The 27017-nt window shown below is 39.8% G+C and overlaps 1 long non-coding RNA gene across 1 annotated transcript in view; it reads left to right on the top strand.

The window, feature by feature from the left end:
- Positions 1-27017, top strand: part of LOC134357073 (uncharacterized) — a 77603-nt gene that overhangs the window by 24832 nt on the left and 25754 nt on the right. Inside the window, exon 3 of the long non-coding RNA XR_010020490.1 lies at positions 22692-22783. This is a non-coding gene — a long non-coding RNA (uncharacterized LOC134357073). The remainder of the gene's footprint in view (positions 1-22691; positions 22784-27017) is intronic.

Consider the following 27017-nt stretch of genomic DNA (forward strand, 5'->3'; position numbering starts at 1 on the left):
GAGGAAGTAGAAAGGCTACAGAAGGACTTAGATTAGGAGACTGGGCAAAGAAATAGCAGTTAGAATGCAGAGTCGGGGAGTGTATGTTCATGCACTTTGGTAGAAGAAGAGAAAGGGTTGACTATTTTCTAAATGGAGAGAAAATACAAACAACTCAGGTGCAAAGTGCTTGGGCAGGATTCCCTAAAGGTTAATTTGCAGGTTCAGTCTATAGTGAGGAAGGCAAATGTGATGTTAGCATTTATTTTAAAAGGACTAGAAAATTAAAGCAAGGTGTTATTTTGAGACTTTATAAAGCTGTAGTGAGGTTTCACTTCAGTATTGTGAGCAGTTTTGAGCAACTTATCTTAGAAAGGATGTTCTGAAACTGAAGAAGGTTCAAAGGAGATTCACAAAATTGATTCCAGGTTTCAACAGCTTGTCATATGAAGAGGGTTTGATGGCTCTGGGCCTTTATTCACTAGAATTTAGAAGAATGAGGTATGACCTCATTGAAACCTATCCAATGTTGAAAGGCCTTGATAGAGTGGATATGGAGAGGATGCTTTCTATGGTGGGGGTGTCTACAACCAGAGATCACAGCCTCAGAATATAGAGTTACACTTTTAGAATGGAAATTAAGATGAATTTCTTTAGTCAGAAAGTGGTGAATTGGTGGAATTCGTTGCCAAATACAGCTCTGGAGGCCAAGTTTGTTTACATATTTAAGGCAGAGGTTGATAGAATCTTCATTGGTCAGGTCAAGAAGGGATACAGGGAGAAGGCAGCAGATTGGGGCTAAGAGGGGGAAATGGCTCAGCCATGATGAAATGATGGAGCAGACTTGATGGGCCAAATGTCCTAATTCTGCTTCTATGTCTTATGATATCATTTCCTTTGGAGAACACCTCCACATGCTCCATATGCAGGATGAATGATAGGCTGCTTAGATCAGGGGTCCCCAACCTTTTTTGCAACGCGGACCGGTTTATTATTGACAATATTCTTGCGGACCGGCCGACCGGGGGGTGGGGGGGGGTAGGGTTGCCAACGGACAAGAGTAGCAGTCAAATACATTGTTTACCCCGAGAAAGACTACAATGACCATGAAGCCTTGCGCGGGCACCAGTGCGCATGCGTGTACGTGCTGATTTTTTTTTTGCCCTACAAATCGTTTTTGGCGATTCTGTTCAGGTGGGTTGTTAATCACGACCGGAATATAGGTGATAAGTGGCTCATGCACTCAGTTTCCTTTCTAAAAGGGTTTGTCCAACAAATTTAATATTAAACACACAGCGCATATTTTCCTCGCATGAATATAGTGATAAGTCAATTATCAAGGGAGGACAGGGGAGCTTGAAGTAAGTGTTGAATGAACTTCCAATAGAAGTGGTAGAGGCAGGTTCGATATTATCATTTAAAGAAAAATTGGATAGGTATATGGACAGGTCGGTGGGACTAGGTGAGAGTAGCGTTCGGCACAGACTGGAAGGGCAGAGATGGCCTGTTTCCATGCTGTAATTGGTATATGGTTATATAAGTCACTTATTAGTCAATAGCATCATAACATTTTAAGTAACGTTTGAATATTAAACACACAGCACATATTTTCCCCGTATGAACATATAAAATCATTGCAACACACCAATATCGCTGAATCAGTGGGAGTCCTGGGCTTGTTTCCCTGCAATGAGACCGTCCTATCGAAGGGTGATGGGAGGCAGCGACACTCAAAGGGGATTCCTTATGTCCAGTCTATTCCGCAATTGAGATTTCATTGCATTCATTGCAGAGATATGTTGGAAATGGAAGCAACGTTTTCAGTGCTTTCGTAGCTATCTCAGGATATCTAGCCTTGACTTTGATCCAGAAGGCCGGCAGAGATGCTATGTCAAACACACTTTTCAGCCCGCCGGCATTTGCAAGCTCGAGGAGTTGATCTCCTTCCTGCGCCGACATGGATGACGCGTGCATAATGACCTCGCGTGTGTTCAAGCTCAACAGTGGCCGTGACAGGGAATGAGGAAAGGTGCAGCTGACTCATATCGCCAAATCATATCGTTTCCTCGCGGCCCGGTAGTACATGCCTTGGTGGTTGGGGACTAGTGGCTTAGATTGTGAAGGTTCCTAAGGCATCTCAAGTTAATTTCCTACCATTCCAACGATGCATACTCAAACTACCTCTGTCCACAGCTTTACCATGTTGTGGCTCCATTTCCTGATACTTTCACATACAGCAGCATCCAAATTTGGAAACCTGTGTGGTGTCTAAGTTTCTTTTTGTGTTGCTGTAAGGAGTGTTAGTTGGACTAGGGCTAATAAGAGAACATTTTTTGAGCATGTATTTTGCGTGTACTATGTTGATGCTGGAATGAGTGGCAACACTTGCAGGCTGCCCCTAGCAGCACATCCTTGAGTGTGTTGGTTGTTAACACAAGCAATATATTCTGCTGTATGTTTCCATGTACATGTAATAAATGAGTTTGAGAATGGTCCTTCCCAATCTAAGCAGTAGTTCCTAGTATAATGGTACTTCCAGGTTATACAATGAGGTATACTCAGTTCTTAAAGGTACACCTACACCTGTACACTGAGTGGCCTGCTTTTTAATGCAAGTATCTAATCAGCCAATCATGTGGCAGCAACTCACTGCACAAATGCATACGGACATGGTCAAGAAGTTAATTTGTGTTCAACCCAAACATCAGAGTGGGGAAGAAATGTGATCTAAGTTGCCTTGACTGTGGAATGATTGTTGGTACCAGAAGGTGTGCTTTGAGTTTCTTAGAAACTGCTGATCTCTTGGCATTTTCACACAAAACAGTCTCTAGCGTTTACAGAGAATGGTGCAAAAAGCAATAAACATCCATTAGGTGGCAGTTCTGTGGGTGTAAATGTCTTGTTAATGAGAGAGGTCAGAGGAGAATTGTCAAAATGGTACAAGCTGACAGGAAGGCGGCAGTAACTCAAATAATCACTGATCACACAACATGCCGAATCTTGAAGTGGCTGGGCTACAGCAGTAGAAGACGAGGGGCATACACTCAGCTGGTCAAGGATAACAAGTTCATTTATAAGTTGCAGACCATTTCTCAAACCAATTGCATTTTTGCCTTATTTACCTCAAAAAAGCAAATGAGACCCTTTTCAGCATAAGCTAAGTATGTCTATTTTTAAGAGTATATTAGCATTTTAACCAATTGGTTATCATTAGCCAGATCAAGCAAGACTCTTCACTATTAACTCTTATACAAAAACAGGCCTTTCTTCCCATCAAAGCCGTGCCGGCCATCCATCACCTATTTGTATAACACATATTAATTTCAATTATTTTCCCCATATTCCTGGATTCTACCACTCACTCATTAAGAGCAATTTACAGTGCATAATTAACCCAGCAACCTGTAAGTCTTTGTGGTGTGGGATGAAACCAGAGCTCCCTGGGAAAATAATGCAGTGACAGGGAAAACATGTAGCTTCCATACATATAGTGCTGGAGGTCAGGATCAAACCCTGATCGCTGGAGCTGGGAGGTAACATGGGTGTCACTTAGGGTCACTCAGGTAAGGGTGATCCTAAATCAAGAATGGCAAGCCTCCTTGTAATCCACCATAATATTTTACAATAGTGCTGTGCTGCTGCCTCAGCTATGGAAAATGTGCTATATGCTGTTTACCGACTTCTCACACTGGCCATTCTGTGGTCTTTCTAAAAAACATTGCTCATAAGTGCTGAAAGAGAAATGGTTCTGTCGATTAGGCCCACATCTTTCTGAATTGTTTTGTGATAGCTCAAACTAGTTTCATATAGGATACTGACCTAATTTCAAGAGCAGATAATTGAAATGTTTTTCAATACAGACTTAAATTCTAATAGGGAGTGAGACTGACAGATCTGACCATTCAAATAACTGGCAGCGATGGTCAGGTTGGAAACTGATACTGTGAAGGATTAGTCAATTTGGATTTTTATTGTGAGAACTAAATACTGAAATTGCTTAATTTGAAGTTGATGCCAAGGCAAGCGCAAAACATTCTGGTCAACATATCGGGTCATAACAACTTTCGAATTTCAATAGACCGGGACCCCAAAGGCAATCAGCACATCTGAAGTTTCTATCTTGTACAGGATAAAGGAACAGAGGAAGAATATGTTACATGTAATTTAAATAATTCATTTTCAAACAATATGATCTGGAAACAAATATTTTTGTGCCTGCTTACTTTTGCTTTGTTTATTTTTTTCAGTTTTTCTGCATGTGAATTCCAACACTGTATCAGGTTTTACTTCAAACACTGAGAGTGATTAGTTGACAGTTTATCACAGTGACTCCGCTCTTCATGATGTTGAGCTAATCGGAATCTGGTTAAATATCCAAGCTATTCATATTTGTATGGACCTGCATGAATTGCAGTTCCATATTTTCCTCATTGCCTTATGACATTCAGCCCAACGAGTCTGTGCTAACCCATGGAGCAGTCCCATTAGTCTAATTCTTCTACTAACTTTCCCTGTAATCTACTATCCCTGCATTCCCATCCTACTAATGTTAGGAGCAATTTACAATGGTTAATTACCTACTGTCCTCTGTGTCTTTGGCATGTGTGAAGAAATCCATGTGGTCACAAGAACAACATGGAAACACTGTTCAGAGAAGACCAGAACCGAGGTTGCTGGAGCTGAGGCAGCCATTTTACCAGCTGTTCCATGTCGCTTCAATATGAATTAGCTGAAGAAGCAAGAGAGGAAACTCTTACTCAGATTCATCATAAGACATAGAAGGTTTAATCCATTCGGCCATCGAGTCTGCTCCACTATTTCATTATTGACTGTAGAACATAAGATTTAGGAGCAGGTGTGGGTCATTCGGCCTATCGAGTCTGCTCCGCCATTCAATCATGGGCTGATCCACTTCATCCAGTCATCCCCACTCGCCTGCTTTCGCCCCATACCCTTTAATGCCCTGGCTAATCAAGAACCTATCTATCTCTGCCTTAAATTCACCCAATGACTTGGCCTCCACAGCTGCTTGTGGCAACTGCTTTCACAGATTTACCACCCTCTGACTAAAGTAATTTCTCTGCATCTCAATTCTAAAAGGACATCCTTCAATCCTGAAGTCGTGCCCTCTTGTCCTAGAATCCCCTACCATGGGAAATAACTTTGGCATATCTAATCTGTTCAGGCCTTTTAACATATGGAACGTTTCCATGAGATCCCCCCTCATTCTCCTGAACTCCAGGGAATACAGCCCAAGAGCTGCCAGACGTTCCTCATACGGTAACCCTCTCATTCCTGGAATCATTCTTGTGAATTTTCTCTGAACCCTCTCCAATGTCAGTATATCCTTGCTAAAATAAGGAGCCCAAAACTGCACACAATACTCCGTGTGGTCTCACGAGTGCCTTATAGAGCCTCAACATCACATCCCTGCTCTTATATTCTATGCCTCTAGAAATGAATGCCAACATTGCATTCGCTTTCTTCACAACTGACTCAGACTGATTGGTGTATTATCCTTTTCAACAGCATTCTCCTGCTTTCTTCCCATAGCCTTTGACACCCTTACTATTCAAGAACATATCAACATCCACTTTAAATATACCCAGTGACATGGCCTCCACAGCTATCTGTGGCAATGAATTCCATGAATTACCACCCTATTGCTAAAGTCCATGAACATTCTATCTTGGCCTTTCAATGTCCAATAGGTTTCGATGAGATCCCCCTTCATTTTTCTAAACTCCAGTGAGTACAGGCCCAGAGCTATCAAACGTTACTCACACGGTAACTCTTTCTTGTATCCTGTATCTCAATCTGCCTAGGGAAAACCGGGAAGGGGAAATCGGCCAACACTTCCCTCAGTCCCAGTACAGGTTCTCAACCCAAAGTATTAACATTTACCTTGGGCCTCTACAGATGCTCCTTCACCCATTAAGTTCTGTTTCTTTGTTTCTGCAGCATCTTCTGTCTTCTTGCCAACATTCCTATGTCTGATTAGTCTCCAGCCTCCTTTCCCTGGGAAGTGCTTGCTGGACAAGACTGATAATTTAATAATGTGACCAAACATGTTGAGTATGATATTCTTCAAAGGGGTTTGTCTATTGATGGGTCCTCGGGTGGCTGTCGAGGCCAATCCAGGATCCACATAACTAGAATATTAGGGTGGATACCCTTAATAGAGAACACCCGTGTGTGACTTTGTTTAATGTCAGGAGTGTAAGGGTCTTTGAGAGATCAGGATCAGTGTCCATTGGTATAGAGTGCAAGAAGACTGGAGACCCTTCACTGCTACATCCGTCCTTCGCCTTCACTGTCAATGTTTTATGTCTTCAATTTCTGCTAACTCCATCGTTGAGGTCTCTTTGTATTGTTCTTTGTCAGGAATCTCCCTCTTGCCTACCAGGAGCTAAGTGCCAAATGGTTAAACTCCAGACGGCATCACTCTCAGGACCTTAGGAACTTTCAAGCCTGTCTGACATGACAAGACAGTAATCAAGACCGATATGATTGCTAGATAAGACTAGGTTGCTCCTCACATAAAGCAAGAATTTGCATTGTGTAACAGTTTTGATGATGTTGTGGTGTCTTCAAGTACTCTGCAGCCAGCAAATTACATTTGAAGTGTAATCATTCTGTCAAAGTAGGGAATGTAGCAGTTCGTAGTTTTAACAAGCTTCTCTTTAAAAGCAATGCAACATTGATCAAGTTACCTGATCATTTTGATGTTTAAGGATTGAGCTTTGTGTTCAAATGGGAGGACTCCTTTGAAATAGTGAGGAGGAGCCTTTTGAGTCCACATGCAAGGATCAATTTGATATCTCCCCTGATTGATGGTGTCTTCTACAGCCAAGCAGGGATGCACTGGGAAGAGTCGGTCCGAACTTTGAAAAGGAGTTTGAACGCATAGCCTTCTAGGATAATGTTTTATCACTGACCGTGATAGATAGACAGACACTTCATTGATCCTGAAGGAAATTACAGTGTCACAGTAGCATTACAAGTGCACAGATATACAAATATTAGAAGACAAGTAAGAAAGAATTAAAAATAAGCTGCCTCAGACTGTGCTGTATAATTATAACAAATGCTGACTCTGGCTAGAGATGATGCATTTATTAACAGTATCCAGAAATCAATACAGCTTGCATCTCCACATGTTTATCATTCAACTTCATGATTGATTTAGGAACAGCACTAACTTCATGAAAAATTACATGTAGAAATGTTCAGTACAAAACGCTGACTACTTTTTTCCATAGATGCTGCCTGACCTGCTGAGTTCCTCCCAGCATTTTGTGTTTGTTGATCTTATTGAGTAGTACCTTTACAATGCAAATAGCACAGTGTGGGGCACATGTACAATACACAGTGGATATAATGCTCATCCGCTAATATGTAATATATTGTGTAAATAAGTTTATAACCTTTGTATATTGTTCATTATATACCACACACTGCCCAGTGTACAATCTAGCATGTAAGTGTTAAACTCTAATGATCTGCTGTTCAACTATTCAGAGATCACTGTGGCATCTGCCTCACCGGGTAATGTCTGCAGTTACTGTGCTCCCTTTATGAAAGCTGGGACCCTGATTCCTACCTTCACTGTAAACTATCCGGCTTTGTTTTACAAACTCTGGAAAAATTATCATTCTATTGTGTAACATCTGTGAATTAAAAGTGTGTTGGAATATTGATAGGAATAACATTAAAAAAACTGGAAAATATGCTAGTCTGGTACTGTCAAAGTCCTTGGCATACAGAATAACGGAGTTTTACTGTATATGGTATACTGTATTGTATTTCTCAGTGGGTTGCTCAATGTACAGTTACAAATATGGTCTGCACTATTGTGCATGTGTTAGATATCACTCACTTTGCCATAGATGTACTGTGTACAATATACAGTGGGAAAACTAGATACAGGTCTTCCTCAGGTTAGGAAGCCTGATTTACTGTACGTAGAGCTAGTACACACCACCAAGCATTTGAGGGACTGGTGGGATGGATTTTCTGACTGCTATGGTGCTGCGGGCATCTGCTGGTGCATTTCCAATTTGTGAACCATTCAGGTACCAACAGTTCATATGAATAGAGCCCTGTCGTCAGCTGGGGCAGACCTCTGGAATATGCAGAATAAAACACTGCAGGAAGTAAGGAGGTGTGTGTATGCTGAAAGTACAATCTGAGATGTCATGCATAGATGCAATACATAATATACAATTGAATTAGCATGTGCGGTATGCCATGCACTATACTATAGATGGTATAATCTACCTGTGCAGCCACAGCAAGGGCTACAGTATATTTGCAGTATGTGCGTCGACAATATAGCATATGTGTGCAGTGCCTAGACAATCTTGTGGGCTATGTAACCATTGCAATCTGCAGTATAATATACCTGCAAAATTTATAATGTATACATACCACACAGGCAGTTTAATATTTAATACATCTTATAGTTTGTATATAGTGTCTTGGCAGTACCGAGCATGCAGTGTAGTGTAGGTACAATATAGCATTTTTATAATACTTAGTTTTCAATTGCAATGATAGGATATATGTACAGTAAATGGCATGCATTCCCCTGCAGAATATAAGACAGTGTGATTTATACACTGGGAACATAATATAACATTATTAACGATATTTTATGGGAAACTTCGAACTAATTTTAATGCTACACAGTGTAAATGATTACCTTGTACTAAAATTTGAAACTGCTAGGCAATGAGAAACCAGGCAACCAAACAAACTAAGGAATGTCCTTCAAAAACAAGGGACTATTAGTTCTGGAAATCTGGAATAAAATAAAGGATATCTAAAATAAAAATAGATAATGCTGGAAATTCTCAGCAATCCAAAGAGAATCTGTGAAGAGAGAACTTTAAAAGGAGTTCATAATTGCATTGCTGTGAATTTCCAACATATGCAGAATCTCTTGTGTTCATAATACATGTTAATAGTCTTTCATCAGAACCAAACATTTTAAATGTTGGCAGGTCTCAAGTAGTCGTGGAGTCAAAAAGTGGGAAGTTTTAGTGAAAAACAGGAGGAATTATTGACAGAGGTTGACAATACATGGCAAATGGGTTTGACAAGAGCAATGTTGGCCCAACAGGCAGTTTACCTGACAGCAGCATTTTCTGCATCGCCTGTTCACAAAATAAGGCAGATTATTTTGATACGATGTTGCAGAACTTAATATTGAACTCAGAGTAAAACATCTTTTTTTTAGATCAGAAGCATCAATGCTCAAATGTCTCAGTGGGCATTTACTGCCCTCTACTGGTTTACTTGGGATTGCTAGCTCACACGTTAGACAAGAATGTTTTCAAAAGTACTTAATACTCACAAAATGCTGGTGGAACTCAGCAAGCCAAGGCCCTTCATCAGTTATGGAAAGGATACCTACTGATATCTTTTATAAACATACTGACTCTCTCAGCTATCTGAACTATACTCTTTCCAACCCGTCACTTGTAAAAACGCCATTCCCTTCTCGGTGTTTCTCCATCTCTGTCGTATTTGTTCTCAGGATGAGGCTTTTCATTCCAGAGCAGCTGATATGTTCTCCTTCTTCAAAGAAAGGGGCTTATCTTCCTTGACCATCAACACTGCCCTGTTTCCCTCCCTTCATCATCAACACTGTCCTCATCCCCATCTCTTCCATTTTGCGCACATCTGCCCACACCTCATCCTCCCACCGCCACACCAGGGTTAGAGTCCGTCTTGTCTTCGGCTACCACCACACAAACCTCCACATCCAGCAAATAATTTTCCGTAACTTCCGCTATCTCCAGTGGCATCCAACCTCCATGCACTTCTTTCTCTCTTCTCTTCCCCCACCCCCCCCAACACTTCCTACTTTCTGCAGGGATCACTCCCTGTGCATCTCAATTGTCCACCCATCCCTCCCCACTGATCTCCCTCCTGGTACTTGTACTAAACAGAGCAAGTGTCTCACCTGCCCAACACTACCTTCCTCACTACCATTCAAAGCCACAAACAGTGAGGCAACACTTCACCTGTGAACCTGTCGGGGTCATTTACTGTATTGGTGCGCCTGGTGTGGCTTCCCGTTTATCACTGAGACCTGACGTAGACCGGAAGACCACTTTGGTAAGCGCCTTTGTTCCATCCACCAGAAAAAAGAGAGATTTCCAAGTGGCCACCCATTTCAACTCTACTTCCCATTCCTATTACGAAATGTCAGTCCATGGCCTCCTCTACTGCCACGATGAGGCCACTCTCAGGTTGAAGGAGCAACACCTTATATTCCAAGTGGGTCACCTCCAATGTGATGACATGAACATCGACCTCTCGAACTTCTGGTGATTGTCGACCCCCACCCCCCCACCTCACACTTCCCCATTCCTGTTTCCCTCACACCCTTCTCTTCTTACCTGCTCATCAACTTCCTCTGGTGCTCCTTACCCCTTCCCTTTCTTCCATGGTATTTACTCTTCCCCACAGATGCCACCTGACCTGCTGAGTTTCTCCAGCATTTTGCTGCGTTGCTCTGGGTTTCCAGCATCTGCAGGTTTTCTCATGTTTTCAAGTATATTAAAAGTACCTCTTGGTAAACTTACCATCCAGTTTATTTGTGACTTGTTCAGTGCAGTTTGCTGGAAAATACTAGATTTGATTATTGATATACGGGCAATACATAATCTTTTTTTTTAGATGAAAACGAAAACAATTACAAAATGAATAAAATTGAGGCACTTCACAATTTTATGATCTTTGAACTCTTGGTGCAATATTGGAAGCAAAACAAACAGCAACATTTCAACTACCATCGAGGCTGTTTTAGTCATGTGAGTTGTAGAATAGGTCAGGCATAGTAGGGAGACTTTGCTCGTTAATGGAAAAACTTAATCATATTTTACAGCAACACACATAAAAGTTGCTGGTGAACGCAGCAGGCCAGGCAGCATCTCTAGGAAGAGGTGCAGTCGACGTTTTGGGCCGAGACCCTTCGTCAGGACTAACTGAAGGAAGAGTTAGTAAGAGATTTGAAAGTGGGAGGGGGAGGGGGAGATCCGAAATGATAGGAGAAGACAGGAGGAGGAGGGATGGAGCCAAGAGCTGGACAGGTGATTGCAAAAGGGATATGAGAAGATCATGGGACAGGAGGCCCAGGGAGAAAGAAAAGGGAAGGGGGGGGGGAAGCCCAGAGGATGGGCAAGGGGAATAGTCAGAGGGAGAAAAAGGAGAGAGAGAGAAAGAATGTGTGTATAAAAATTAATAACGGATGGGGTACGAGGAGGAAGTGTCCTCCAGAGAGCTCGTTTCGCTGAACACCTACGCTCTATCCGCCAGAGAAAGCAGGATCTCCCAGTGGCCACACATTTTAATTCCACGTCCCATTCCCATTCTGATATGTCTATCCACGGCCTCCTCTACTGTAAGGCGAAGCCACACTCGGGCTGGAGGAACAACACCTCATATTCCATCTGGGTAGCCTCCAACCTGATAGCATGAACATTGACTTCTCAAACTTCCGCTAATGCCCCACCTCCCTCTGTCCCCCTCACTATACCCCTTGCCCATCCTCTGGTTTTTTTCCCCCCTCCTCCTTTTCTTTCTCCCTAGGCCTCCTGTCCCATGATCCTCTCATATCCCTTTTGCCAATCAACTGTCCAGCTCTTGGCTCCATCCTTCCCCCTCCTGTCTTCTCCTATCATTTCGGATCTCCCCCTCCCCCTCCCACTTTCAAATCTTTTACTAGCTCTTCTTTCAGTTATTCCTGACGGAGGGTCTCGGCCCGAAATGTCGACTGTACCTCTTCCTAGAGATGCTGCCTGGCCTGTTGCATTCACCAACAACTTTTATGTGTGTTGCTTGAAATTCTAGCATCTGCAGATTTCCTCGTGTTTGCGTTATAATATTTTACAGTTGTATTTGACAGTAGGTAAGTCCACTGTTTTTAATGAAGTAGAAGAAAAGCATTGATGTTAGTGTAGCACCCTCTCTTTATCGCATTGGTCAGCCATGATCTTGTGACTGAAGTTCTGTTGGTAGATTTGAAGTGAGAATAAGCTGGAAAGGTTAATCCATATACCTTTTATTATACCTAATATCAAATACCTCCTTACAGCTCTCACGATAGCTCAGTTTTACTGAAGCATACAATTCCATTTTTAAAAAATATCTTTGTTCAGACTGACCAAAGATTTTGGGTAATGATACATTCATGGTGCCTGAATTGTTAAGGCCAAACTTCAAAACTTAATTTCCTGGTGTGAACTAACTGAGCCTTAAGCCCATGTTTAAACATGTGCAGCCATATACAGGAAACATATTTGCAGTCATATTCTTAGTACTTCTGAATGAGAGCTTTACCAAACTTCAAGGATTGTTCTGGAGTTTCCTAGAATTAAATTCTAATCCTCTATGACAAAGATCACAGAGTCATTGTATAAACAGTGAAAATATTGTGGTTAAGGCCATTACTGTGAACACATTTCTTTATTACTATGTAAAGTATGGGTGTTGGAATAACACTTATTGAACTGTTAGGCACCCATCATCCAATCGGACAATGAAAGTATTATTTGTGGCTTTGACTATGGCTATGTTCACTGACCAATGGCAGTCTTCAGAGATGGGGTGAATACAGAAGGTCTTTTCCCCTGGGTAGGGGTGCCCAGCATTAGATGGAATAGGTTTTGAATGAAAAGGGAAAGATTTAAAAAGGATCTAATGGGCAACATTTTCATGTAGAGGTGGTGAGTGTATGGAACAAGCTGCCAAAGGAAGTGGTTGAGGCAGATACAATATCATTTAAGATGTGTATCGAGGGTCGGAGCTTAGGATATGAGGTGAATGCAGGAAATTATGACTAGCTAAGTGGGCACCATGGTTGGCGTGGACTGGTTGGCTGATAGGCCTGTGTCTGTGCTGTATTGTTCTATAACTGCGTGATATGGAGAGATATTGAAGGTGAAAGCATCTTAGGTGTGGATAAAACACTGGATTGAATTTCAAGCCTTGCACCTCCTTGCAATCATGCTTATTATTCTAGGGCTGTTAGATTCAGAAACATTAAATAAAGCCAGATTTGATTCATTCGACCAGCTCTAGATCATTGAAAGAACCAATCAATCAGCTTCACTTCCATTTTCTTTCCCCAATTTCCAGAACATTTTCCATTTTATGTTTCATTGCCTTTCGAAAGTTACTATGGCTACTTTTGTTATGCTTTATTTCATATTGTTTTCCAGATCATAGCTTGGTATATTACAAAAAAAAAAATAGCCTCATCCCCCCTAGCAGCTTCCTTAATTCTGTTTCTTCTGGTTACTGACTATCTTCTTAAAAGAAATTGTGTTTCTTCATTTTGGTTCCTCCACCATTTCTGTCTTTGTTCTGAATTTTTAAACCCTTTATTAATTTTCTTTGAATCTTATTTTCAAATAGGAACAGACCTGTCATATGTTGTTTACCTTCGGGCCTTTGGTGATGTAAATGGCATCTTATGATCTGCCCACGAAGCAGCTGGAATGAAACCCAACAACTGATGAAGCAATTGCACCTGGGTTTAACCAGCTGTCAAAATAGTTAGACGCTTCTGAATTTCTTTATTGGAATTAACAAAGAAGTTATCCTGCTCCAGAAACAGCCTGGTGCAGGGTGTTTAAAGAAATGTTCTAAACAGGGAGATCTGGCTGGATGTGAGGAATTGCTAACATCCCTGTATAAAATCCAGACTTACCAAAATATAATTTTCTATATCTCTTATATTGATCAATATTCTGACTGCTTGTGTTGACTAGTCTTTCACCTGGTGCATCTAATTTTTGATTTGTTTTGAGGAGTGTGCAGAGCTACCCCTCTCGCGAGACCCACCTTGGGTACGTAGATTGCCCAACAGAACTTTGCCTGGTGACTTTCCTGAAATATTCTGGCAGATGGAAATGCAGCATTCTGTGAGTGACATTTGATGGCAAGGAGTTTGAGCACACCTTTCCAGAGAGTTACTGACTCGAGATTCTACTTCATGCCCTAGGCACATCACTGCAGCAGGCTGTCAGTCAGTGAGGGGCAAGGTTTTCACACAGGATGTTGTGGGTACATGCCACGGGGATTTGGATCTAAGGACTCAGTTTGGATTGGAATGCTATTGTTGTTGCTCACCTCTATTGTTTGCATGATTTGTGTTTTTTTTCTCTCTCTTTCTGCACAGAGAGGGTTGGGGGTTGGCCTTTTTTAAAATAGGGATCTTTCAGGTTTCTTGTTTTGCAGCTGCCTGTAAGTAAACAAATCTCCAGGTTGTATAATTTATACATTCTTTGAAAATAAAATGTTCTTTGAATCAAGCTCCCAGTGGATATGGTAGAGGCAAATATAATCATAGCATTTAGAGGAACATTTGGGCAAGGAAATGTATAGGAAATAAATTGAGTGAAAAGGTCCAAATGCAGGAAAATAGACAGACACCTAGATCAGCATAGGCAACTCAGGCTGAAGTGCCTGTCTCCATGCTGTACAACTATAACTGCCATTCTACAACATCTGCGTTAAGTTTCTGATTTATAAACGTGTATAATAATTAGAGTGGAGGCTTGGACTAAACTGCCACAGATGCATATCAAATGCGGACTTCCTTTTATCTTTGAGGATAGAATAGACCTTGATGCTTTGGCCTATAGTTGCACAGCCCCTTGATTCTTGCAGCTTGTGTATATCAGGTTAAATGCCAGGACACGGGGAAAAGAAAGCTGTAGACACCAACTGAGATGGGAAAGAGTTTACTGCCTGATAACTGCAGCAGGCTGCCAATAAAACTTGGTTATCTCAAATGGAACTCTTGCAGTCAGGAGATAGCTGATGATCTGTAACTGATGTAGATACTAGAATACAATTTCAGCTCATCCTCACTACTCTAAAACAAACTTTCTAAAGATGAGCTGTGTTGCCACATTTCTAGTATATTGTCTGATTGCCCTTGCGCTAATACTCTTTCAACAATCAGTGTAATGCTCAAAATGGGAGCAGCTGTAATATCTGAAGAACAAATTAAATAAAAGGACATTTCATTAATAGCAGGAAGAATGCTATTTATTTCCCATTTGAGAACTACTAATAATATAAGCACATCAATCTTTTTTTTGCATTAGTGAAGCTAATGTGAATTTAATTAATGTTGCAATATAAACCTTTTTACGTAAAAATCATTATTACTTCAATTTTCTGATGGGAATAAGCATTCATATGAAAAATAGAATGATGCTTAAGGGACTATTTAAAAGCTTATTTTGGTTTTGGGGCCCATAGTAAAATGTGGACCTCATTTTATTGCAGATTATTGCTGCATTAGCATTAATGCTGAGCTGTTTTCTCTGCCATCAACCTCATTTGATCTTCCTCTCCTGAATCTACAGAGCCATGAGTCTTCCCAGTCTGAACAAACATTCTTTACTTCTATATAATGCTATCGGCACCTTCAAATGTAGCCGAACAGAAGAGGGAGGAGGCCATGGCGATCAAGAATTTACTCTTCCTTGCAGGGTGTCAGACAGATCTTGCATACATATATTAGACTGCTGAACTGGTCAGGATATCCCAGGTGGTTCTACAACCACTAGAGTACATTCAAAATGAAGGACACAGCAGTTGATGGTAAAGATCCTAAATATTGAGTGAAACTCTGGAGTGATTCTCTTCCTCTCTCTTTCAAAATTCTACTATGGAATCTTCTGTGTTCCCAAGGAGCAAATAAAGACCTTGCATAAAGCTTCATTCAAAAGATGGTGCTGGCATCAAGAAAAATTACCTTGTGCCCAGATGTTGCACTTGTTCCTAGACTCTGACTTTATCTTAAAACCTTTTGATGCTGTGCCACAGCTGACAGTGAAAAGAGTGGAAGCATTAGTCTGATTTCTCTGTCCTAAATGCAGAGACCCTCTGGTTACATTTTAGCTCAAATCAAACAAAGACTGGAAACTGAACTTGTAGACTTCTGGTCTAACTTCATCATTTCCATTCTGGCACATGCACAATCTCTGGATCAAATGTTAAATCTTTCCCAATGCTAGTGAAGGAAAACTCAGGAGCAACATCCAGTGATTTGCTAAATCCACTTTTGGAAGACTGCATCCAAATTGTTCATCCATCTGTGACTTAATTGCAAAAAAAAAAATTGGATGCTGTTTCACAAAGGATAAAAAGCAGAAAATAATTTGTTATTTAGATAGGCTGGCATGGAAAAACCTGTGTGCAGAAAGTGCAGAAATAAAGGGAAGTGAAATTGTTTTTCGTATTTAACGTGGATTAACGTTTTATTTTGTTGACAATGTGTTTCTTTGCTGTTTGAACGCTGATACTCTGAAGGGCTTTTGCATTATTCATTACCTTCAAACATGATATTCTGTGAAAACCAATATTCTTATTGCCACAAAGGAGCGTGATAATGAATTTATAATTACATTGAATATTTATAAGGAGCAGAGCTCCCTCTGTGGCAAAAAATGCATCAATTTTCATAGAATAGTGGCAGGTTTTCTGTCAGGGATCCACTGTTTTCTTCTGAAACCAGAATAATTACAATTAAACAGAAATAGTTAGAATAATTTGCAAGTAAATTAATTTTATAAAGCATTTAAGTCTCTTGTCAGTGGGTAAACACAGTGTGCATTGAGGTACTGAGCCATAGAAATCAGTAGGATCTATTGGTACAATTCCTAATCTATTCTGGCAATTGTTGGTCTCTTCCAGTGGTGCTATCATTGACTTAATTACCCTAGTTGAGGAGAAGTTGCCACTTACTCTTCAACATTCCTACTGAAATGTTAGTGTATCAGAGAAGCAGCCCACTAATAATTTAATGCTTATGCAGGTGACCAATCTTTTATTGAAGATATGCGAGGAACAATTGTCTAATGAGTAATAATTGAACAGGCTGGGTTTGTAGTCATTGGAGTTAGAGGAATGATACAGGATCATGTTAAACCATGTAAACTTATGAATGGGTTTGGTAAGTAAGATGCTTAGAGATTTATCCTATTTTTCCCCCACATGGGGCAAATCTGGAATTAGATTTGAGTATTTTCTCCCTCAGCTGCTCATAGACCTTTGGATTTGAAATTCTGATAACCACGGCCCTTTTTGTTTTTCCACCTCTTTTCATTGCCGCATTCCCCCACCCTAATGACCCGTCCATCCCCTCCCTTGGTTCTGCACCTATTTCACTTTGTTCCACTGTCCTCTCCTGTCACACTCCTTCTCCTTCAGTCCTTTACCTCTTCCACCAGTCGCTCCCCCTTTATTTCTAGTCCTGATGAAAGATCTCAGTCCAAAACATCGACCCCCCCGTTCTTCCTTATTTCTACCCATTCCATACAAAAACTCAACACTCATTTGTCCAAAGACACTTTGCATTATTATTATTATTATTGTTATTATGGGGAGGGGAGGTTATCTTGCATCTCATTATAGATTGCAGATTTTGTAGGCTGAGGAGAGGATATGGAAAAGTTGAAAAATCTAGAAAACCAAAGAAATATATTTTGTCACAGGATCAGAAAATTAGAGCAAAGATTTTAAAAATATCATTTTATTTTGGGCTTTCATTATTTCAAGATGTTTAAGGGGACATAAAGTGCATGGTTATTCCCAATGGTCACTGTTCAACAACAGGGGAGCACAGTTTCAAAATAAGTACAAGGAAATCAAGTGTGGAAATGTTCCACTAGTGCAGGGATTCCCGACCTGGGGTCCACAAACCCCTTGATTAATGGTATTGGTCCATGGCATTAACTCCTGCACTAGAGGGTTTACCAGAAGGTGGAGCAGCAATAGAGGCAATTATATCACTTTAAAAAAAATTTAAAGATCTTCTGAAAGCACACTGCCATCATTTAAATAATTCTTGAAATGTCCCCGCTGCAGGAAGCATAGCAACCAATTTGCATGCAGAAAATTCCCATGTAGCAACATATGATAAATATTTAAAGTTACAATTATTTTATGAAGAAATGCTAAAAGGACTATGTGAAAGGGGATGGGTAGGAAAAGCAGAAAGTATCATTTTAAGAGCTTGCAACCATTAAAGAATTCTGCCCCAATCATATCTTGCTGAACAGTTATTTGTATGACTCTAGACAGGGTTTTGTCCCTCAGAGTGTTAGATATCATTGTAATAGAAGTGAAAATTAGGACAGTGAAATTCTTCAAATCAGTCAGCATGGGGATCAATTTGCTTTTTCTTTAAATAGCGGATTGCTGATGAATCTAAAATAGAGTAGTTGTTTTGTAATTAATAATAATTTGGCCCCATATCTGAAGCATTTTTATAGATAATGTGAAGGCCTGAAGGTTTTTCCTTTTAGAATTTTGAAGTAGCCCCGAGGAGTTTGACAAAGTCAATCTGTGAATGAATTATATAGTTTCAAGGTGGAATTCTCAGTGAATGTAGAGATATTTGGAGAAGGTAAGATTATTGTGCTGTGATAAGGACTTGATTCTGTTCTGGTAAGAAGCCACACCCAAAATGATATTTTGGCTTTTTGATTGTCTAGATTTGTTAAGCAAAGTAGCAAATAAAGCCTTGAAGAGTCTTTTAGGATATTTAATTGAAGTAGTTAATTGACCACGAATAACTGCAGCATTTAGATGGAAGGTCCTGGATTCAAGTTCTGGTGTTGAATCCAGACTGCAACTAATTAGTCTTCTAATTCCTTGGTGAATATTAGTATACTCGTGCATTAACATGAAGAAGAGTATTCCTCCCATTTTCCCAGAAATATATGTTCTTTAATTAATATCATTAATATAGAATGCTTGATCAACTTCACGTTGCTTATTTTAGGAGCAATGGCCAAGTTGTCTGTCATTTTTCATATGATTACAAAAATGTATGTTTTCTAAATTTGCTTCATTCACCATTGGGCATCTTTGCATTATTTTTTTGAACTGTTTCTCTTAAGTTTAAAAGAAGTGTAGAAGACAAATTCACTAATATATTTTCAGTGCCACACAGAAACTATTTTCTGATTCTGAAAATAAAAGCCCTAGGACCTTACAAATATTAAAATACAGCAATAAAGCAATCGTCTGCATTTTTGCAGCTATCTGACACTCTGATGGTTAAACTAGACAAACTGGACCACAACTCAGTAAAAGATGCACTTCATACCCTAATGAATAAGCTCCATCTCAATAGATAAGAATCTTGCTGGCAGGACAATCCTTATGGGTTCTGTACGGCATGTTATTTCTCTCCGCCTCTCCCACTTGCTCTCTTTCTCATTCTTTCAAATCTTGCTCTGCCACTCTTTCTTTCTCTTTTATTCACCCCTCATCTCTCTCACTAGGTAAACAGTAAATGTTTTGTTTAATTTTAAGGAAAGCAAAAGAAGAAGTAATTCCTGAACTAAAAGACTAAGCCCGTTGATTATTTTCTGTTTTTGTGATATCAAAATAAATTGTTTACTTTTTGAGACTTGAAAGGAAGACTTCTGGTACATACCATTGGTTAATCAAGAATGCAAATACAATGTGCACCTGGTTAGACTAGCTTCCTTTCATAAATGATCTTTTAAGTTCATTCAAATATTTATCCAAAACAGAGATCAAAATATAAACATCAGGGCTGGCCAGCAAATGTGATTCCTCTGAAAGTATTAGTATGCCTTTCTCTTTCAGAAGGTTTCTAATGCTTCTGAATTTCAAAAGCAAGAACCTTTATTTGTGATTGACAGAATTTGATGTTTCAGTTTTATCTCTAAAGATCCATCAAGCATGAATTTCTCTCATCCTTCCTAAGTGCAGTTGAATTATTATGTTAATTCCCTGTGTTCTAGTTTAAAAATTAATAGAATGGGTCATGCCGCTGACCCATTTTCATTGCCTGCCACTATCATCAGTGTTAGTTTTCATTTCACCAGCACTCTCAGGGGAGTTATAATGTTGATCGGTGGTGGCAATCAATCAGAGGAGATGATATTGACACAATTTGTTACCATATAATTGCATTTCTGAAAGTTCTGATTTAATCCTTTAATTGACTCTGAAGGGGGTTGTTTTACTTCATAAAAGACGTCCTATGTGGAACTCCGCCACATTTGCTGACCTGAACGAGTTTCATTCCCCCAGTGAGAGATATGCAAACTACTAGAGCAAGGGAAGGAAGGCCCTCAGTTCTCCCAACCTGGTACTGAGGTCAAGAACAGTGTAACATCAACAAAACTCTTTCCGTGTCAGCCAACAATAAGAATCATTCTCAGTCTGAAATCGACATTCATTATTTATCTGATTGCCAAATGGCCTCTCAGATGATACCACCAAATGGCCTTTCAGATGGTACCACCAAATGGTGGGAAATTTGGTAGCAGGTTTTCATCATTTAAGGCCCCGTGCCCATTCAGATTTTATTCTTATTGTGTAGTACATTTTCTGATCTTATAATGACACAGAAATAGGCTGAACCCACGGCATCCAATTAGGGACCAATGCCATTACTCTTCTTTATATGCTATATCTCTGCAGCTGACTCTCCATCAAACCCTTACGATTATTGCTCTCATTTGAACTCCACTAAGTAGCAATTTACAGTGGCCAATTAACTTGGCAAACACGCCATTAGATTGTGGGAGGAAATCAGAGAACTCTAATGAAACCCACTTGGTGATGGAGAGAATGGGCATGGACAGGACCCGATACCAGAATTAAACCCAATCCTCAGAAGCTTAAAATGTGCCTTCAGCACATGGTTTTGGGTTGGACTGATAGATAGCTGTAGTATCCTGCCCCTGCAAATATTTATAGTAGATCTTTGGATTGTGTTCCCTGATGAGCCCTAGTCAATGAGCAACATAGTGCATCCTTGCAGTTTTACACAGTCCCATAAATGTAAATATGCATAAAAATCAGTGTTAACACCTTCCTTCTCTAACTTCTTCATCTTTGGCCTGCAAGTTAATGTATCAATATCATTACGACATCCACAATATACGCAAATACAAACCACATATAACATTTGAAATATGTAATATGCCTCATATATTACAAAGACAGATGAGTAGTAGGATAATTGGTGACATGGGTGTATTCAGTCAGAATCTTCTTTTTACCCCCCAGGGTAAAAATTCAAGTAAGTGGACATGCCTTTAAGGTGAGAGAGGGAAAGTTTAAGGGATGTGTATGGAGCTAATTTTTACACAGAAAGTGGTAGGTACTTGGAACAGGCTGCCAGGGTGATGAAAGCAGTTATAGTAATGGCATTTAAGAAGCTATTCAACATACGTATGTGAGAGAATGAATAGAAATGAAATGCATACAAATATAAGGGAATTAGTTTGATTCAGTATCATGTTTGACACAGATATTGTGGTCTATAAGGCCTGTTCGAAGTTCATCAGAAGAAACGTCTCTCCAAAGTAGTCATGTGGAACAACCCAAGTTTGGTTAATTTCAAATTTTCAGAAAGCATTATGGGAGAGTTAGACTGCCAAGGGGCATGCTTTTAAGTCCAATAACTATAAATTTTTCCCATTAATGTGTTTTTGCAAAATACTGAAATTAGTTTGCTATATCCAGAAATCCCTGAAACATTAAACTAATTCAATTAGTTTAGTTTCTAGAGATACAAAAACTGCAGGTGCTTGAATTGCCTTTCCTTCTGCACATGCTGCTTGTCCTGCTGAGTTCCTCCAGCAGACTGCTTGCATTAGTTTAATTTTTACATTTTAATAACACAGTTTACAATTTTAAAACATCCTGAGGAGCAGTGTGGTGCAGTGCAGAATGTGTACTTCAAAATGACGCTGTGCAATTTCTAGCCACGGTGCAAGTGGTTGTGACCTCCCGACAGACACAACATGAATTTGTAGTGTTACACTAAATCAAAACATAACCAATGCTGTTTGACATGCAAAAGGATTCTGCAATCAATATTACAAGTGCTGGCCTATACTGTCATCCCTTGAAGTGACTCTAATGATGTTCTCACAGCAAATTGAGCAACCTTTGCAAAAATATTGGAAATCAATGTTGAACCATATTTTGACTATTTGCTTTCATAATGAGGAACATTGAGTATTTGTTCAGTGTGATATTAGATCATAAAATCAGAAAATGCTAGAAACACTCAGCAGGTCAGGCAGCGTCTGTGGAAAAAGAAACAAATTTAACACTTGAGGTTGAAGGCCCCTGATTTCATCTGGGAGAATGAATAAATGAAGTTAATTCACAGTCAGCGAGAGAGAGAGGGTCAGGGAGAGATCAGTGGGGCAAAAGGAATCTCTCTGATCGTGTGAGGCCAGGTAACCCCAGTGCTTACAGGGCCAACTTGTTTGCGGATTAATAAGGGACGTTAGAGAGAGAATAGTTGGCTACATGTTGAATTATGGCTGTGCCAAAGTTGTTTTGGGTAAGGTTGGAAGTGACATGGCTGAGGCAGTATGAATAGGAGATGTAAGGAATAATGTGTAAGGGATGGGTATACAAAAAATGCAAATCAATACAAATGAAAATCAGAGATGCTGGAAATCTAAGAAAAAGAAACAAAACAACAGCACACTGGAAACACTCACCAGTTCAGGAAGCATCAGTGGCAGAATATTGCTAAAGTTATGCTGGTGGAGGGGAGATAATGGATTAATTTATTTGTAGTTAGGAGAATGCAGAGTCTAATACTGAATGCTTTAATGACTATCTTGTTACTTGTTGTTTTATTGATCAGCTTTCGTTATATTTGTCCTCAGTGTTGGCCTTTGGAAAGACCCCTCGCCCCACCTGTGACATTGAAGTTACTGAAGATCTTTACAGCTATTGCCAAGGCAGTCAAACAAACAAGGTGGGTCACGGGTCTCCGCTAAGTATGTGAAATAAAGCTCACAGCTTTAGTTGTAAAAGAACCTCTAACTTGCTATTAAATGCTAATAGATGTTTGCATTTGTCAGCGTACACCATATGGCAAACGGCAGCTGTCCAAGTTTGGACTTGATCCACTGATGTAGCTTATTTGGAGAAGCAAAGGGATCAAAGAATCCCCATTGGGAAACCCACTGTGGCTGGCTTGATAGGGAAACTGCGGCCCACTTTCAAAGGAACTGATACCAGCAAACAAAACTAAAAAATAATAATGCAACGATAAATATCACACCAATGGATTAATGTTTTAAGCATACGTATATCCCAAAATGGATATGTTAATCCCAACATTAGTTTTACACTGGTACAATTACAAGTTATGTGCATTTTAAAAATTGCCATTACTGCCTGGTTTATTTATTTATAGATATAGTGTGGAACAAACCCTTCCGGCCCGACAAGCTGCACTGATAACTCTCCTATTTAACCTGGCTTAATGAGAGGGCAATTTACACTGACCAATTAACCTGCTAACCGGTACATCTTCGGACTGTGGGAGGAAAATAGAGCACACAGGAGAAACCCCTGTGCTTGTTGGAAGGACGTGCAAACTTCTTAAAGGATACCGGAATTGAACTCTGACGTCTGAGATGAAATAGCCTTGTGCTGAGCTGCTGTGGCACCCCACACAACCCAAAGTAAAGGACAGTGTAACATTACGGGAATTGGTGCCATCTCCCACTCCTTCCCATTCTATTATTGTTTCGAATGTGACAGGATGGATAGAAGATTATTTAATGTTGACTAGATAGAATTATCCTCGCAGACTTGCATAATTGCAATAGACGTTAAGGTATTTAAATTAGTCATGATAATAACTAGAGTGCATGATAACTTAGTGTGTTAATATGCTGCATTAATATTGGTATATTGTAGGTTGAGTGTCCCACTTGTGCTGAAATAAAAACTGTCACTGCAAATCACTTGGAAGTGCTACTAACTTATACACGATAACAGGTCTCTGTAGCTTGATTGGATCTCTGCTGAAACAGCTGTCTATAGCTGCCAGCAGCAATGATGGAGCAATATGAGTTCCAGTGAGAGGATCTGAAGAAATGAGTGCAAATTCAGCCTTTCCCCATGCATTGATGTGCTGTAGTTCTATTTCTAAAGAGACCTCCCCTTCCAATACCTCACCAATACAGCTTCCCTCTGGGATGGAGAATTTTTTTGAATTTACCAAGGAATGTTTATGGAAAAATATTTTTAAAAAACTATGGGTAGTTGAAATCAGCATTATGAACAAAAAATGCTGGAAACTCTCTGCAAAGGAGACCCTTTATTAGAGTAGCTGAACAAAACCCTGGCAAAGGGTCATTGACCTGAAAGATGCACCCAATTTCTCTTTCCATGGATGCTGCCAGCATTCATTGTTGATGCCATGAGTGATGAAAAGCTGGTGGTTAAACATATCATGGCTATTAGCCACATGCAGTAGCTATTTAATTGTAATTTCAGAGCTCTTTTAGTTGTCGGGTTCAAATACAGAACACAGAATTGAAGTAAATATACCAAAGATTACTGGTTTTCACTGAGTGAGCTAAACTCAATCTTCCTGGATTTGGGAAGAGGAAATTCAACCAGGGTTTTACACCAAACCTTTCATTGTTCCTTCCATCTACAATGTAGTACTGATGTGAAACGTGGCACATGCATTGCAATAAAACATCCAGAAAAGGTTACACCTGTGCCCCATACTTAATAGGAACATGCACTCAATAAATCCCCTTCAAATGCTCCCATCAGTAACAGCAACTTGTAACCACTTTTGCATCTCAAATTCTTTTTCCAGACTGCTCAAATTCAGCACACACACAAATCCGTGACTAAATATTCTTTGTAGTTCCAGGCAATGTAGGCTTAAACAAATTCAAATATCCAACATTATGCTTCACTGAAATCCCAGCAACAGATATAAAATGACCTGTCCCAGATTTAGCATTTCATCTTTGCGAATCACCTTCCTTATTTGCATAAACCTCAAAACATCAGAAACCCCAGGCATCTAATGAAGATTTGTGTTAAATTTTGCTGTTTTTTTTGCAGAGAAGGAAGAGCAAAGATAAATAGAGTTTTGCAGCAGTTGCTATGTTCAGATATTAATGATGAATCTGTAAGGTCATTCTTTATTTGCAAAATACAGACACGGCAGCAGTCCAATCAATTTTCAGTAATTGAAATTTCATGCCCACGCTCTGATATCCGCTTCCATTTTGTGAATGCATGAAATTTCACATTTTCTGTAGAAATACTTACCCAAATTTCACACTGGAATAACACTAGGAAGTTTTGTTTTTAATTTCAATATTGTGCATTGTCAGATCTCTGCGGTGGATTCATCTCTTGGTGGAGATGAAGTATGAAGAGAATTTATTGGACTTTCCATTAAGTACTGTAACTGAAGTAGTTTACACCTTTCATCACCACCAACTGACCCAATCAGGACCATCTCAGTGGTGGACTAACAAGATCAACATAAGTTAGCTGTACTTTCCCTCGCTGTTTAACAAGTTATATACAGAGAAGAACAATTCGGCACAGGACCAGGCTCTTTAGTCCATGATATCTGTATTAAATACGATGCCAAATTAAATAATTCTGTACTTCCTGCACATGATCCATATACCTAAATTTGTCCAATCTCTCCTTATAACTCATAGCCTTTAAGTCAGACAACATCCTGGTAAACCTCTACTACATCCCGTACAAAGGCTGTATATCCTTTCTGAAATACATGAAAACAATGTAACAATCTCCTCACCAAATGAATGCTAACATTATATTTGGCTTCTGTACCACTGACTCAACTGCATGTTAACCTTCAGGGAATCTTATACAAGGACTCCCAAGACCCTTTGCATCCCTGATTATTTTTTCTCCCCCCCCCCACCATTTAGAAAATAAACTATGCCTTAATTCCTTCTATCAAAGTACATGGACATACACTACCCTACAGTATGTACCATTTATCACTTATTTGCACATTCTCCTTATCTATCTTAGCCCTTTTGCAGAATTCTTGCTGCCCCTTCAACTATTTTTGTAGCATTTGCAGACTTGGACACAAAGCCATCAATTCTGACTTTATTCTGTGTCTTTGCCTCCTGCCAGTCAGCAAATCTTCTATCCATATTAGTATTTTCCTGTAATGCCATGGGCGCTTATCTTGTTAAGCAGTCTTATGTGTGGTACCTTGTCAAAGGCCTTCTGAAAATACAAGTAAACAGTATCCACTGACTCTTCTTTATTTATCCCGCCTATTATTTTCTTAAAGAACTCCAACAGATTTGCCAGGCAAGATTTTCCATCAAATAAACCAGGCTGCTTTTGGCCTCTTTTATAGTACACCTCCAAGTACACTAAAACATCATCCTTATTAATGGACTCCAACTTTTTCCCAACCACAGAAGTCAAGCTAACAGGCCTATAATTTCCTTTGTTCTGCTCTCCCTCCCTTCTTAGAGTAGGGTGACATTTGTAATTTTCCAGTCTTTTAGAACCATTCCGGGATCTAATGATTCTGAAAAAATCATTACCAATGCTGTCACGATCTCTTCAGCTACCTCTTTCAGAAACCTGGAGTGTTGTCTACCTGTTCCAGATAACTTCATCTATCTTCAATCCTTTTAGCTTCACAGGCACTTTCACCTTAGTCATAGAAAATACACTCATTTCCTGCCCCCCCCCCCCCCCCGATGCTCTTGAATTTATGGCATACTGCTAGTGTTTTCCACATGAAAACTGATGCAGAATACTTATTAAGTTTGTCCACCATTTCATTGTTCCCCGTTACTACCTATACAGTGTCATTCTCCAGTGGTTTGATATCTACTCTTGTCTCTCTTTTACTCTTTATATATCTGGAAAAAGTATCTGGTATTCTTGTATATTCTAGCCTTCATATTTCTTCTTTTCTCTCTTTATGGCTTTTTTAGTTGTATTCTGTGTTGGTTTTTAAAAGCTTCCAATCTTCTAACTTCCCACTTAATTTTTGTTATGTTATATGCTCTGTTTTGCTTTTATGTTGTCTTCGACTTACCTTATCAACCACAGTTGTATCTTCCTGCCATCAGTTTTCCTCTTCATCTTTGGGATCTATCAATCTTGTTCCTTCCAAATTATTCCCAGAAACTCCAGCCATTGCTGTTCTGTTGACA

The sequence above is a fragment of the Mobula hypostoma genome, chromosome 15, assembly GCF_963921235.1.
Source record: "Mobula hypostoma chromosome 15, sMobHyp1.1, whole genome shotgun sequence".
In the NCBI taxonomy this organism is placed as follows: domain Eukaryota; kingdom Metazoa; phylum Chordata; class Chondrichthyes; order Myliobatiformes; family Myliobatidae; genus Mobula; species Mobula hypostoma.